This window comes from Thamnophis sirtalis, unplaced genomic scaffold (genome assembly GCF_051295495.1).
Source record: "Thamnophis sirtalis isolate CommonGarterSnake01/CBP01778 unplaced genomic scaffold, rThaSir2_p1.2 scaffold_15, whole genome shotgun sequence".
Taxonomy (NCBI): domain Eukaryota; kingdom Metazoa; phylum Chordata; class Lepidosauria; order Squamata; family Natricidae; genus Thamnophis; species Thamnophis sirtalis.
In genome coordinates, this window is record NW_028261395.1 from 18438063 (window position 1) to 18452474 (window position 14412).

General features: G+C 38.7%; 1 protein-coding gene across 2 annotated transcripts in view; it reads right to left on the bottom strand.

Annotated features, from left to right (window-relative positions):
• Window positions 1–14412, bottom strand: part of USP54 (ubiquitin specific peptidase 54) — a 107055-nt gene that overhangs the window by 91683 nt on the left and 960 nt on the right. The gene's annotated exons all lie outside the window — the stretch shown is intronic.

The window sequence follows — 14412 nt, forward strand, 5'->3', positions numbered from 1 at the left end:
ACTGGACCTCATACCCCAAAATTCTTCCGATTTCTTATTAGTTGGATTTTAAATTGAACTGAGCTTCTGTCAGCAATGTTGTAAGGCAGGCGTGTCAAACTGGATTTCTTTGAGGGCCAGATCTTTGAGGGCATGGGGAGGGCCTAGTGTGGCCCCTCTGTGCCCCATTTTGGCTGCCAGAGGCATCGTGGGCCAGTCCTTTGCTATTTCCAGGCTGGCCCGGTGGGCCAGATTTAAGCACCCCACAGGTCAGATCCAGCCCGTGGGCCTTGAGTTTGACACCCCTGTTCTAAGGTCTCACAGTTAACCTTTGCTTTAATTCTTGCAAGTCCTTTGAGAAACAACCACCATCAACTGTTGCTCGTGCTACTAAATATCAAATAACTCATAAAAGAAGAGTCTTCCTTGTGGAGAAATCTGTGCTTTACTTCAAAGCACAGGTATCTCCACAAAACTGTCTCCCCTCAAAGAAAAGCAGCAGTAGGTATTTCCACCCTGGTTACATAAAAATCTCATCTTATTCTCAGACATTAATGACTGTAAAATTACTTGGTGTGCTTTCTCAGATAAATGAAAATTACTTTTCAGATAACTGTTAGTAGACACAACCAACCTCCACCTTCATTAACAGAAGCATTTTATCTTTGCCAGGTGACATTGGAATTTGATGGAAACTCCTAAGACTTTTTAAGTTCATTGACAATCCCTCCTTTCTACTGATGCAGAATCTTGAAGATTGTGTGATGGTCACTTTACTACATGGATGTCAATGGGAACAGTTCATGTTTTTTGATCAAGGGATGTTTCCATGGTGACAGTTCTAGCAAATGATGGATAGTATTTCACAAAAATTGAAAAGAATGAGCAACTGAAAATCTGTCCAAAGGGTTTTAAACTGAATCCAGGGGAGAGGGAGAGAGATACCCCAAAACAGTGAACTGCCAATAAGAATGGGAATGGAGTGATATTCAGGATTAGTGACAATCAATAATGGGCAACTAAATGAAAGAAGGAATAGGTCAAAGTATAGCAATAGCATTTAGACTTATATGCCACTTCATAGTGCTTTTACAGCCCTATCTATGAGGTTTACAGAGTCAGCATATTCAACTACCTCTGTATTTATTTAATTATCTTATAGACTGTAAGATAATTAAATAAATACAGAAGAAGTAAATATCTGACTCAGCCTTTCATCCTTCTGAGGTGGGTGAAATGAGGACCCAGATTGTTGGGGGCAATATGTTGACTCTGTAAACCTCTTAGATAGGGCTGTAAAAGCACTATGAAGCAGTATGTAAGTCTAAGTGCTATTGCTATATTGGTACCCAACAAATGAACTCACTATCATGCTGGAAGCAAATGTTGTATGAGGGGCTCTATGTTGTTCAATATATTTATGATAGGCTAGACAGTATCATAATTTAATTTGTTGACACAATGACAGAGAAGACCTTAGAAGACAATGTCAAGGTTCAGAAAGATCTTGACCAAGTGGGATAATGGATAGAAAGCAGAAAGGTAAATTTCAAAATGAATGATTTTCAGACCTTAATGACAAAAGTTTTCAGTAAAATCTTTGTAGCCAAGAAATTATATTTTATATGTAAAGTAAACAACAACTTTTGAAGAAATACTTTACAGCTGTTCATTGCTTTTTGTTTCTACTTATATAGTGTATTATCATTTAATTACATACAGGTTATTCACTGACTGCCTCGTAGAGTGTTTATAGTTAGGAGAAATGAAAAAGTAACTTTATGACTAATCCTCACATTTATGACCCTTACAGATCTGTAAAACAAAGGAAAACTGACCTAGAATCCTTAGCAATCACAGTGGTCCCAATTGTGATTGTTAAATAAAGACTACCTGTAGATTCAGACATACTCTATAAGATATCCATGTGGATTCAACTGGGATTTCATTCAGTCTGTCAACTCGCAAAGCTTTCCTGACCTGCTCCTGTTGCCATAGGTAGGGGGATGGGGAATTGCGCTTTGGAGCTGGATCTGGCTGAAGTCAAGGCCATCTCCATGGAGACCCACAATGGCTGGAGGGAGTGACTTCTACGACCCGCAAAATCGCTTGTTGGGGAATGTGACTGATGACACACCTTGGGGGAAGGAGGGAAACAGGGCCAGAGGCAAGGTACAAACTGAGTGAAGTTACAGCTGGCTTCACTTGGTCCGTGTGACATGGCGCTCCTAATAAACAACTGGATTTTTCTTGAAACTTTGCTTGAGGTGCCTGCTTTTATTAGGGCATCGGTCGCCCTGACACAGTCAGTCAGTCTCCCAAGTAGACCAGATAGGAAACATGACAAGATAAGCTAACTCTATAATAAGGCTACTTTAACAGAAACTTGTGAATCTGGAAGTACAAATCTCCTAGTGTCTCTTTTTACCGCTTGATTATCCAGACAGAACCTTTCTAAGTTTCTTTTTCTTCCCCTTACTCAATAGTAGACTCTTCCCCCTTTTATCTGATCATTCCCTAGGCAGCGTCCCTTCCTCCCATCTTCCAAGGTTTTTCTCACATTCCAATGCATCACCGTCCAGAGGAAACACGTTATTTTTTTTTTTTTTGGTATTTTATTAAAATTTATAGGCCGCCCTTTTCCCTGAGGGGACTCAGGGCGGCTTACAACCAATAGGGAGGGGGTACAATACACAATAAACGATATAAAAACAAGATAAGTAGTAAAAACACAACATGCATTCTACATTCAACACTCGGGTGGGGCAAATTAAGGACTTATCCCCAGGCCTGTTGGGAGAGCCAGGTCTTGAGGGCTGCGCGGAAGGCCTGGACGGTGGTGAGGGTACGTATCTCGACGGGGAGATCGTTCCACAGGGTCGGAGCTGCAACAGAAAAGGCTCTCCTCCGTGTAGTCGCCAGTCGACATTGACTGGCGGATGGAATTCGGAGGAGGCCCAGTCTGTGCGATCTAATCGGTCGGAGGGAGGTAATCGGCAGAAGGCGGTCTCTCAAGTACCCAGATCCACTACCATGGAGTGCTTTAAAGGTGGTCATCAGTACCCTGAAGCGCACCCGGAGATCGACAGGTAGCCAGTGCAGCTCGCGGAGGATGGGTGTAACGTGGGCGAACCGCGGTGCGCCCACTATCACTCGCGCGGCTGCATTCTGGACTAACTGCAGTCGCCGGATGCACTTCAGGGGGTTATGGTCTGTGAGAACAAAGTATAACTGTGTCACTCCATTCTTCTTCCAGTAACTACCCAAGAACACACAAGGCATCGTATCAATTTTGCTCCAGTTGAGGCCACAGCTGCTGGTGTTTTTATTGGCCGTGATCTGTCTAAGTGCCCTGGGATCCCACAGTGAAAGCAAACCCCATGATCCTTTCCTCTCTGCTTCCCTCCTGATGACAGGGATTTCTTGGCTGCTCCAATTTGTATGAGTTCCCCCTGCTGGAATCCAATGAAGCTCTTGGGATATGGGGGAAGACAGATTATAGGATCCTTTCTCCTTCCAGAAAGAAGAAGAACCAGACAGGGTACATGCAAGATTAGCTAACTCATTATGTGACTGCATTAAAAGAATATTGTGCAAGTCTGAAAATACAAATCTCCCACCATCTCTTTTTATCATCTGATTAGTTAGGGAGATCCTTTCTCTTTCTCACCTATTATTCAATGGCAGGCTTCTCACACTTTGATCTGATTATTCTCTAGGCAGCATTTCTTTCCACACCCCTTCCTGTTTCTTCCAAGGTCATTCCCACAGTACATAATATTCCCCTCCTCTGTTAGTTATAGTAATTTTCTGTTAAAAGAAAATATGATATCTCATATTTGTATCTACAAAATTCACTGAAGTTGCATGATTACTGTTTTTCTAGTCTATGTACTGAAATAATTTTTATTCTACACAAAATTTCTATGCCTCCCAAGAAAACATCAAGTTTTTACTAAGGTTGCAAAGGCTGAAAAGTCTTGTGGGGCCTCTCTTACACCTCAAATAAATGCAAACAAATAACACGAATTGCCTAGCAAACCACAAGAAAATTAATGAATAGTATATTCAGGTAAATTTTAGCCTTTCTCTCATATTTTAAATTCAATTGTAATTGAATTTAATTGTAAAACACACACACAAACAAGATTATATGTGATATAATGAAATAAGACTGTATCTAGGTAATATAAAAAAGAAACCCAAAATAAATAAATATAAATATAAAAGCAACTACAGGTAAAAATCAATTTTGCGTGCATTACATTTGCAATACTTTAATTAAAAACTTCAGTTGTATAAGTAGAACTTAAGGACTTCAAATTTTTCTTTATATACAGAACTATATTATATTTGAGTGTTCCAGCAATGCCTTCAAGTCTGAAACAGGCAAAATTCTGTAATAAGCCACACAGCATGCTTTAAAAAACAACAACAACGCATATGACAGTTCCTGTCACTAGGAAGGAAAATGTGAATGGTTACCTCTAAGCATTGGTATCAAATATATATGTATCTATGTATCTGAATATCTCACTTTCCATATTTGCATATAGATTATTGTATCATTTTCACATGGCTATTCATTCCTGAAAACGGTAGTTAATTATTCATACTCACAAACTGCCTGTATTCAACTACTCTTTATTCCTCTCAGCCAGGAATCTGCATTTAGGAAATAATTTCCTCCTATGAATCTCTCTCTCAAGCAGGTCCAGTATGAAAGATGACATCATTGCTATAGACATGCACCTGATTCTTAAGAAATTGCACCTCCTCCAATAAAGCAGGCTATTTTTTTAAAGTGACAAAGACTGCCTTTGCCAATGTGCTATATCGCACTCTGAAATATGTTCCCATAATACACATTCTTTCTCTCTGCTTCACTGTCATAATGCAAGTTCTTTTTAGAAATTTATAGAGATGAAATACAGATTGCAATCCAAAGCTCTTCCACTATAGGCAAAAATATTAAACTATTGTCTTGTTATAATTCTGTTCTAAATACACAAAAAAAGACAACGTATCTCACATATTTAAACGGATTTCAAAATATTCTAAACAAAACATTTATTCTTATTATAAATACACAAAGTTACAAAACTAGCAATAAATGGTGAAAATCAATAAGAGGATGGGAACAATCTATATTATTACACCGAGTACCTCCTGGACAGAAGCTGTAAATTTTGGTACAATGAATTTCTGGCTTTCAGGAAACAATTTTTGGTTCCTAAGCAACTGATCTATTTGGGGATCTTTTGGATTTCAATTCACAAGTAGCACAGCCAGTGTAACACTTTATTCTTGATTCTCTGTAGTCATTAAGTCATGATGACTTAATAATGATGTTTATATTTATTTTTGCTTATGTTTTATGGTTCATTCTACATTTTATACTACTCAGTAGAGTTGGTCATAGAAACACACATATATGCATTGCTGCATTGTTTCATTTATTGTCCATTCTGTATTATATTCACTAATTTAATAAAAGAGAATAGTATCACACTTTCCTCATCTGGCAACATAAAAAACAAAAAACCCATAACGATATAAAAGTTCAGAGAAGGGGGTTTAGTGAGAAAAAGCAAAGGAGTCACTATCAGAGAATTGGAGAGAATTCCAATAACTGCTTTCAATTCAATGTGTAACAAGACCATAAGGGTAATCTAGTTTAAGATTTATAAAGATTTATAACCAATTTTGTTGTATTTAAGTACAATGACAATAAAGATTATACTTAAAGGGCATGTATTTCAGATCACGTACCTGCCCAAGATGCCCCGCCCTGTGCTTGTAACATAGGAAATCCTCCAAATTTCATAGCATTTTCACATTATTACAGAAAATATGTCCAATTTTATGTTTTATTTTTATTAGTTTTATCAGTGAAAAAATAGCATGTCTCAAAATATAATAAAGTACAAAGTTGCTTCTATTGTTAAAATAAAGCTATTTAATTATGGTGCAATACAGGTAGTCCTTGAATTATGACAATTTAACCCTAAATTTATGTTGCCAAGTGAGACATTTGTTAAATGAGTTTTGCCCCATTTTATAACTTTTCCTGCCCCCGTTGTTAAGCGAATCATTGCAATTGTTAAGTTAGTAACTTAACAGACAACAGTACAGCAAAACTGTCAAAATGATGGCTCTGATAGTTGATAAGAGCTCCTCTATTTTTTATGTGCAATAGCTTTAACATTTAAGAACAGAGGTAAATTAGTTCCTTTTCTTTTAATACATAATCCTTAAAAGGGCTCTCCTATAGGGACCCTGCCATAGACTAATTCAGACTGGAAATATAGCAAAGGAAAATATTTCCCCGCACTCTGCTTTGTCCTGTTTTCCCCACTGGAAATAGCTGTTTTAATAAATGCTTTTGGAGTAAAAATGTATCTAAAGACACTTTTCTATTTAAAACATTAATAATTTAGTTTATTCAGCATGGAATGGAGCTTAGTTATGTAGCACGAGGTTATATATTCTGCAATGTTTACTGTACTTTTTGGAATATAAGATGCACTCCCCCCCCCCAAAAAAAGAGGGTGAAAATTTGGGTACGTCCTACACACTGTAGCCAAAAATGCGAGGCACAGAGAAGGCGATGGTCTGTCAAGCCTTGCAGCCTGGAACAGCTGATTGGGGTATTCCGGAAGGCCGATCTACTGGCTAATCAGCTGTTCATGCTGAATAAGGCTGCAATAATGTGCTGAAGCTGACTTACTTACTTACTTATTTATTTATTTATTTATTTAATTGGTTTGTATGCCGCCCACTCTCGAGAGACTCAGGGCGGCTTACAGGTAAAAAAGGAAGGGGGGGGACATACAAAAAATAAAAAAAACAACATTAAAAATTCCACAACATTCATAACTTAGGATGGGGCTGGATAAATCAACAGCCCCAGGCCTGCCGGAACAGCCAGGTCTTGGTCGTTTTGCGGAAGGCTGGAAGGGTAGTAAGGGTCCAGATCTCAACGGGGAGATCATTCCATAGGGCCAGAGCAGCTACAGAGAAGGCCCTCCCCCGCGGAGTCGCCAGCCGACATTGACCGGCAGATGGAATCCAGAGGAGGCCTAGTCTGTGCGATCTTATGGGTCTCTGGGAGGTAACTGGCAGGAGGCAGTCTCTCAGGTAGCCAGGTCCGATACCATGTAGGGCTTTAAAAGTAACGACTAGCACCTTGAAGCGTGTCCAGAGACCAATGGGAAGCCAGTGCAGCTCGCGGAGGATAGGTGTAACGTAGGTGTACCTAGGTACACCCATTATAGCTCACGTGGCTGCGTTCTGGACTAACTGAAGTCTTCGAACACTCTTCAGGGGCAGACTTGGCTGTTCCCTATTTGCTGCAATGACGTGTCACAGTTCGCAGCAGCAATCACACTTAGAAAGCACACACAAGAGTTTTGATTCAGCAGAATTCAATAACTTCTTTATATATAATATAACACATTAAGTAAATATACAATACCAAAAGCAGCTTTTCCAATGTGGTAGTTCAGCAGAGGAGTTTCACTTTCAGTTTGTTTCAGATATTAACACAGCATGCAGCTTTAGTACAGAACAAGCCATGCCCAGGCTCCTTGCTGTCTCCTACCTTGTTGCTCACACAGCAAATACTGTTTGTTTCCAAACAGACCTCAATTCTTTCACACACTGACAGGATGCTAGCCAGATGAATACCATGGATACTGGTAGGTAGAGGCAGATTTTTTTTCTTATTTTCCTCCCCCCAAATTAAGGTGTGTCTTATACTCCGGAACATCTTATACTCTGAAAAATACAGTACATTTTTGGTAAACTCATTCAATGATTTGCAAGCTGACATAACATGCATTGCATTGATACATTCACACAATTTCAGAGTAACCATGAGATCAATCAAAACAAAGTTCAGGAATATTCCTTTATTCCATTGTTTTGCAAATCTAGGCACACTACAAACTCTAGGATTGTTTAAGAGAAATGCATCTGTACCATCAGGCTCTAAGTGTGAGGAGGAAAGGCAAGCAGTAAAAATGAAAGTGAAACCTTCTAAGCAGCTTATAAATATAATATTAAAGAACACCTGTTATTTCAGATCCATTATTATGGCAGCGTCTTTTAGCGGACATCCACTCATCTGTTGCCTGCCACGTCCCTCATCTTATGTCACTGCTACATCACCAGCTATCCCATTAAACTGAATGGGACTGTTGGTGAGTCAACAGTGGGTCATTGGAGGAGCTTCTGCAGGACAGAGATGACAATTGCTCTTTAAAAATTATAATTTAAATCGAGTTGATTTAAATCAAGCCTTTTTACTAGTGATTTACATCATGATTTAAATTGTGATTTAAATCGGCTTGATTTAAATCAAATCCACCATTTCTCCATCCTGTTTTTAAGATAAAAACATGAATTTCACTCCGCTATTGATGTTCTGGAAAGCATCACCACCAGATGGATTTGCAACTGGTTGATAAATCGTACTCAGCGAGTAGTCCTTAATGGAACTATATCTATATGGAGAAGCAGGATAAAAATTGATGATTTTTTAATGGATTTTTAAATTGTAAATGTTTTTTATTTAAATCAGATTTTTTTAAATAAAATGATTTTGGAATAAAAATCTATAGATAGTTTTCCATTTAAGATACATTAATTATTTAGTTTATTCAGCATGAAATGGAGCTTAGTTATGTAGCATGAAGCTGTATATTCTGCAATATTTACATAAACTCATTCAATGAATCCAAGTTCTGCAAGCTGAGATAACATCCACTGTATTGATGCATTCACACAATTTCACAGCAGATAGTTGCCCTTTAAAAAGTATGATTTAAATCGAGTTGATTTAAATCAAGCCTTTTTACTAGTGATTTAAATCTTGATTTAGATGGGCTGATATGTAAATGATTGTTTAGATGTATAACAGGGATCCCCAATTTCTGGGGCACAGCCTATTTACACTGGGTCATGTGAGTAGCGGGCTGCCATGCAGGCACACGTAGCTCAACTTGAACAAGCTGCACTGCATGCACATGTGTAACAGCCTGCCACTTATATGGGTCGAACTGTATGTGCTGCTGGCCCGGCACTCATACAGCCTGGTTCTCCTCTTCCTGCCCCCAACTGGGCCATCAAGCCACAAAGGTTGGGGACCACTGATGTACAGTATAGTTGTAAGTCCCAAAGAACTTTGATTCTATATCTTGAATTGTTTTCTAGGTCTTTTGACTAAGAATAAGTATGCTGTTCCAGAACAATGGGAGGTGGTACCACTCTTAAATATTGCAGCTTGTTGTCTCATACCATTGGTTAAGCAATATAGGGTTTTTCATCAAATCAATTTGAATTTAAATCAATTAGACTTAAATCAAATCCATCCTGGAGGGAAGTAAGCAGTGGGGTACCCCAAGGTTCTGCTTTAGACCTAGTTCTCTTCAATATCGTTATATTTAGATGAGGGAATAGAAGGGAAACTCATCAAATCTGCAGACAATACTAAACTGGCATTGAAGTCTGTATCTGTTGCTGTGCCAAACCAGGCAGTTATTGAGGTACAAATGACAGTCTCAATAATTACTCTGTAGAACTGTATCGGTAGATACTTGGGCAATCTGAGCTTTTTGAGTTGAGGCAGGAAGAACATACTTTGTGGGGCTTTTTTAATGATGGTTCTAATGTTAGGTGTCCATTTCAAGTCCTTGGAGATAATAGAACCTAGAAACATTAAAGTCTCTACAGTTGATACTTTGTTGTCTAATATTGTAAGACTACTATTAATTCTACAGTTTTAAGAGTATTCAGCTCGATTGTTCTGGCTGCACCAGTCCCAGTTGATCTACCTTTCATTTCTATGCAGACTCATTGTCTCAAATGAGACCAATGACTATTGTATCATCTCCAAATGCCAGGATTTTAACAGAGGGTTCCTTTGAGATGCAGTCATTCAGAAAAGTAATGGACAGAGTACTTGGGGCTCCTGTGCTAATTGAATGGGTATTCAGTGTGATTTTCCCTAGCTTCACCTGCTGCTTCCTATATGTTAGAAAGCTTATAATCTATCTACAAGGGTGTCAGGCACAGCTAGCTGAGTCATTTTAGACAGGATTTCTGAAATGTTGGTGTTGAATGCCAAGCTGATGTCGATGAAAAGACTGAGCCCAAACGTACCATAAGTCATGAGTCCCTGTGTGTCCACAAGAGATCTAAGTCCAACCCACCTTGAATTCCATTTTTAACTTCCACAGATTCCCTTAATGGTCACTGGGCCAAATTCTTGTAGCGACCTAAGCTTGCAATAAATCTTTATACTCATTTGAACTGCCTGAATCTCCCGATTTCCCCAGCCTTTGACAGCTGAAGTCTAAAAAAAGGACCATTACTTAGGACTTTGGGGATTCGAGATGTTGTAAGATGTAGTGCAGTGCCAAATTGACAGCACCATCTGCTGATCTATTTGCAGGGTAGGCAAATTGCAATGGGTCTAAACTTTTGAAGGTTTTCATAACTACAGATGTCTGTAGTTTCATCTGTAGTCATTCAATTCCTTGAGGAAGTTTCTTGGGTACCTGGATGATAGCAGAGTGTTTGAAGCAAGAAGGAACATAACACATATCCAGATATATTTTAAAAATGAGTGTGAAGATGGAGACCAGTTGATCAGCACAAATTTTCAAGCAAGAGCAAGTTACCCTATCTCGGCCTGGTCCTTTTTTCCAGCCTTTTGTCTGGGAAATAGAGCACGTACATCATTTTCTGTGATCACCAGAGATGGGGGGCCCAGAGGGATGGAGTCAGTTGTAGAAGACTTGGCTGTTGTTGGTATATCTGAGACGGAGAGGGTAATGATAGTTACCAGTGGCTCCTCTCAAACCTTCAGTAGAACATATTCAGGTTATCTGCCCATTGCAAATTCTCTTCAGCAAGGGAGGGAGGTCTATGATATTTTCAGACTTTTTTACACATTTGCTGGTTCATTTGTAGAGAGCGAGTCCTCAGCTTTTTCTTTGGTGCCCTGATCTCGTTAATATATCCCTGACCTGTTTGTACAGCATACTATCTCCTTTCCTGTAGCTTCCTCTTTGGCATGGCATAGATGTTTGAGCTTCGCTGGTTTATTATTAATGTAGATGGATAAGGTTTTATCGGCACACATAAGTCCTCACAAAAGCTAATGTATAATGTCATAGTGTCAGTGAGTTCATCCAAGTTCCCTGAGGCAGTTTCAAAAATGTTCCAGTATGTGTAGTCAAAGCAAGCTGTAGTTTTAACTTTGCCTCTTCAGTCTGGATTTCACCGTTTTAACTACTGGTTTTATGATTTTAAGTCTGTCTATAAACAGATACAAGGTGAATGAAACTGTGATCAGAGTGTCCCACAGCTGCTCTTGGTAGAGAGTGACAGGCATCTTTTATTGTAGAGTAACAGTGGTCTAAAATAGTCTTATCTCTTGACAGTTGACATGCTGAATGTATCTTGGCAGCTCTTGGCTTAGGTTAGTACTGTTAAAATCTCCTAATAAAATGAGTAGGGAGTCTGGATATCTCTGTTCAGCCCATAGGATTTGGTCAGTTAAAGTTTGCAATGCCTTGCTTATGCAAGCTTGGAGTGGTGTGTAGACTTCAACTAGGATGAAAAAAACTCTTCGGGGACATAATAGGGTGTGCAAATAATGAATAGTGTGTAAGTCCACATCACAAAATTTCTTTAGCGTAATGACATTTTTACATCATTAGTTGTTAATATAAAATCAGATATTTACTCCCTTTTTTTACTGGATATTTCTGCAATTTTATCTGCTCTTTGAATCTGAAATTCCGAGAGTTGCAAGCAGCTGTCGTTAATCAAATTACCCAGCCATGTTTCAATGAAGGTTAGCATTGTTAGCACTCAAGGTAGCACTCAGGGCTGCTGAGTTGGAAAAGTCTGAGTTGTTTATGTTTAAAACGAGCAGTTTATCTATCTTATTTAAGAGTAAGCAAAGATTAGTTAAATAGAACTGCTCCTGCCTTTTCTTTGCACTATGCGTTCTCAGATCAGGTGCAGAAGGCAGTTCTTCCTCCTCCTCCTCCTCACTAACCAGCTGCGTGCTTTCCCCATCTGAAGCCTCAGGCTATCCTGCTGCAGCTATGCTTCAGCCAAATCACTCTCAGAGCCATCAACCAACTCCCATCCTGAATGCCTGCAACTGGTTCATCTTCCTCCAAACTGACATCTGGAGAGGTATCTGGGGATGCATCTAGGGGAGTCATCACATACAATTTTGTTTTACTTTAAAACAACTTGCCTTTTATCAGAGTGCATGTCCAGAATGTGTGGCTTAGTCAAAGCTTCTGCATAGGTTTTTAGTGGAAGCCTTAGGTCCAGCTTGATACTTTGCTGGAAAAAAACTCTGAGGCTTTCATTCAGTTTCAGATCATATTTTACAGGTGACAGCTGCTCAAATAACAGTTTGCACTGTACGAAAGCATTGCTTTGCTGTAACTTTGTTGTAGTGAAAAATCTAACTGATGTCATTTTTCCAGTTTTGCTTGAAGGTCCATTCAAGTGATTCAGGGACTGAAATTTGTTACAAGTGAGAGGGAAATTTGTTTAACTAACTGATTTCTTTCATATAAAATATTCTTCTATTTTTGGTTATTTAGCAGACTCTGAAGAAGAGAGAGAACCTGGACCAATGCCATGACATTTCTTTCTTTTCCCCACATTATTCAAATCGATTCAAAATCATTTATCTGTGTCTTTTGCCTCGATATTTGCCTCATCTGAAGAATTTACCAGATCTGTTTAAATGTAATTATGTCTACCAAAAACTGTATAAGTCTACTTTTGCCCCAGAAGAAACCAGTTAATTATTTCAGACTTTTAACAATATCCCAGTTTAGACAACTTTTCACTTTGTCTTACTAAGATGCTCTGCTTGCTATTCAAAGGCCTATTCAAAGGGCTTCCCTGTAGCAATTAAGCCTCTGCAAATCTAATGCCATGGAATCCTTACGTCATGTTTTACGCTGCAGTCTCTATTAAAGACATTAGAAATATATACATTGCACCCTCTTCAGTCGACTTTTCAGGGCATAAGAGTTAACAATTACAATTACCTAGTAAACTCATTTGACTCTTTTAGATTAACTTTGTATACAGATGGGCTGATATGTAAATAATTGTTTAGATGTACAGCAGGGATCCCCAACCTCTGGGCCACAGCCTATTTACACTGGGTCATGTGAGTAGCGGGCTGCCATGCAGGCACACTTAGCTCAACTTGAACAAGTTGCACTGCATGCACATGTGTACCAGCCTGCCACTTGTATCGGTTAAGCTGTATGTGCTGCTGGCCCGGCAGCCTGGTTCTCCTCTTCCTGCCTTTGTGGTCCACAAAGGTTGGGGACCACTGATGTATATTATAGTTGTAAGTCCCAAAGAACTTTAATTCTATATCTTGAATTGTTTCCTAGGTCTTTTGACTAAGAACAAGTATACTGTTCCAGAACAATTGGAGGTGGTATCACTCTTAAATACTGCAGCTTGTTGCTGTCTCATACCACTGGTTAAGCAATATAGAGGGTTTTTTTTGAATGAATTTTAAAATTCAAGTTCACATGTAATGTACATAAGTTAACAAAGCATAGATAACTGTGGCAAGATTATTTCTCTGGCACTCGGCACCCAAAAGAACATAAAGAATTCTCTCATTGTTAGTAGGTGATCTGTCCAGCCATACCCAACTCTGCACTCTTTATTCCTTCTACAAGTGTTGATATTTTTAATTGTCTAAAAGCTGAAAGAGAGAAGTTATGCGAAATGGCGATGCTTTTGAAGTATAGCTCAGCAAGCACAACTGGAGGCTTCCTTGTTTGGTATAATCTGCAGCAACCCTAATTGCTCTTAGCCTTAACTCAGATACTCTACTCAGAAACTGAAAAAAGGGAGATAAAAAGTTTCATTTCTTCTTTACATGGATATCTGCAAACAGGTTAGTTTCAATGTCAAAATCATATCTAATGATAATTAAGGATCTAAAATTTCTTCAAACTTCAGAAAAAAAGGATAAGATGTGTAGTGACGTATTCTAGAATGTACTCACTAGATTCTATCTTGACTGTTTGGAGTTCATCTCTTGCAAAGGAGTCATGCTATATCTATAAGGGATAACTTCAAGACAGTAATTTAACAACGCTATCCACCACTTCAATCTATATATGAAATCAATTCATCTATAATATGAATCAAATGCATAATGCAATTTAACTTATCTCAGCATATTGAGAAAATTCTATCTCTTGATGGGGTGGCCTTATGATTTCTTCCACAAACAATGCTTAAAGCAAATTACAACTAGTATGATGTGCGAAACCAAACAATGATAGCATTCTGTCCAACATATTGATATGATTTTTTCGTAAGTTTCTAGCCTTGCATCCTGCTCTGAAAACTGAC